General features: G+C 49.0%; 1 pseudogene; it reads left to right on the top strand.

The window, feature by feature from the left end:
- The first annotated feature begins 686 nt into the window (after nt 1-686).
- LOC133090321 (olfactory receptor 1361-like) lies at nt 687-1,627 on the top strand (annotated as a pseudogene).
- Nucleotides 1,628-2,449: the final 822 nt, after the last annotated feature.

Here is a 2,449-nt window from a genome sequence, read left to right as displayed (position 1 = left end):
GGGGTATTTGGGACAACGAAGGGATTCCTTCAAAAATAGAAGATTTTTTGGAATTCTTGCATTTTAGTTTGAAATCTCCCCAAAGCATGTTCTAAGTCAAGAACTTGAGTGCAAATAGTTTATTTGGGAAATAATCCCAGGAGACCCAATGAGTGTTTGGAGAAAGGAGGTGTGGATAAGTAGGTTCCCACTCTTGGCAACTGAGGGATCATCTTTCTAGGGATCCTTGAGAGAACACACCCCAGAACTGCTTCACTCAGAATTGATGAAGCCAGGACGTTCACCCAACAAGGCCTGTCCCTTACTGGCCAAAAGTCACTCTTGGGGTGCCAACCCCCAACACTTCCATGTTACCCTGTGTGCAGGCTGAGCCTGCTCTGGTGACCAGATGAAGCCTTGGGACATAGAGATACATGTGATGGAGGTGAGAAATGGTCAGAGTGCTTGGGAGCTGTCCACCAAGCTCCAGGTGACATCCTGCAGGTGGGCTGTGGGGAATGAATGGCGTGTTCACTGATGGAAATGATGCAGCAAATGGTGGGGGAGGGTCCTGTTGCAGGAGGGAGTGGGAAGAACTGATGGATGGCTGAACTAACAAGAGGGGATGAGATCCAGGGTGCAAAGGAGAGGCTAGCCTTGGCCAGGACCCTGGACAGCTCCTCCGTGTCATTTCTGATTGATTCAGGATGGCAGTTGAAGGGGCAAATCTCACCCTGGTCTCTGAGTTCCTGTTCCTGGGCTTCTCGGAGGACCCCAAGCAACGGCAGCTGCTGTTCGTACTCTTCCCGAGCATGTACCTGGTCACAGAACTGGGGAACCTGCTCATTATCCTGGCCATCGCCATCGACGTCCAGCTCCCATGTACTTCTTCCTGGCCAACCTGGACTTTGTGGACATTTGCTTCACCTCCACCACCATCTGCAAGATGCTGGCTAATCATGTGTCAGGACACAGAGGTATTCCTTAGGCTGGCTGCCTGACCCAGATGTTCTTCTTCATGTGGTTCGCCGGCATCGGCAGCTTCCTGCTGACCGCCATGACCTACGACCGCCATGTGGCCATCTGTCACCCTCTGCACTATGCCACGTCTGTGATACCACAGCTCTGTAGCCTCCTAGTGGCAGCATCCTGTACTGCAACCTTTGGGAATGCCTTGACCCACACGATATTATTGACCCGCCTCTCATTCTGCACCCACAACCAGGTCCCCCATTTCTTCTGTGACCTCAGCCCTCTGCTGAAGCTCGCATGCTCTGACACCTTTCTCAACAATGCAATGGTGTACACCGTGGGCGCCCTGGCCATCATCACCCCCTTTGTGGGCATCTTGGTGTCCTACACGCACATCTTTGCTGCTGCGTTGAGGATCCCGTCCACCAGAGGCAAGTGGAAGGACTTCTCCACCTGTGGCTCTCACCTCTCTGTGGTGTCCCTGTTCTACGGCACACTCATCAGGGTTTATTTCAGCCCCATGTCCTCCCACACGGCCCAGAAGGACACAACCGCTGCAGTGATGTACACCGTGGTCACTCCCATGCTGAACCCCTTCATCTACAGTCTACGCAACAACGACATGAAGGGCGCCTTGGGGGCCCTCATCAGCAGGAGGCCAGTTTTTATTCGGTGACCACAGCATTGGAATGTCTGTCCAAATACAGCGCCCATCTGTTCTGAACTTCCGGGCACAGTCCCAGTCTTAGATAGTTCCTTCATATCACTCTTGGTTCATTTGTTTATTACCTCATCCTTCCAACAGATATTTATTGAACATCTGTCACATTTTACTATTTACTGTTTACTATTTACAGTCTTTCAAGAGTCTGGCAGGGGACAAACAAAATCCCTGATCTTGTGGCACTTAAACTGCAGCCTAAAGAACACATAATGGTTAAAAGGAAGTACTCTGGAAACCAGAGAGACCAGGATTCAAGCCCCACATTGGGTTAAGAGTCAGGTTAAGCTGCTATAAGAAAGAGACCCAAGGAAAAAGCTCAGAAGTCATGAGATTTTGCAGACTGAACTCGGATTTTTTAGCAACATAGTTGCTTCGGAAAACTTAGTAGACATCTGGTCTAGTTGCTTCTAGCTAGTTCCATTGCTAGAACATTCAGTGTTCTTTTCTAGCCAGAGTTCTTGTGTCTATTTAATTTGCAGTATGTGCTTCATTGAACTATCTACATCTTTGTCATTCTCCATTAATGGTCATCTGAAACAATAGCCTTGGGCAGGAGGCAAGATCCTTGTTTATACTGTTTAGGGGGCGAGGAAGCTGTTGGCTCTTCCAAACTTGTGATGTTCCTGACTTTGAAAAGTGGCCAATTCTTGTGTAAGAGCATCTCTTTCTTGTGATTCCTTGCTGAAAGCAGCAAGGAGCAGCCAACTTACAGTGACATTCTAACTCTTTCCAATCACTTCTAGAAACACAGGCTTAGTAGACATATGATCTAGC

This window comes from Eubalaena glacialis, chromosome 4, assembly GCF_028564815.1.
Source record: "Eubalaena glacialis isolate mEubGla1 chromosome 4, mEubGla1.1.hap2.+ XY, whole genome shotgun sequence".
In the NCBI taxonomy this organism is placed as follows: domain Eukaryota; kingdom Metazoa; phylum Chordata; class Mammalia; order Artiodactyla; family Balaenidae; genus Eubalaena; species Eubalaena glacialis.
The sequence above is the reverse complement of the archived record's forward strand: the minus strand, read 5'-3'. Positions and strand labels throughout refer to the sequence as shown.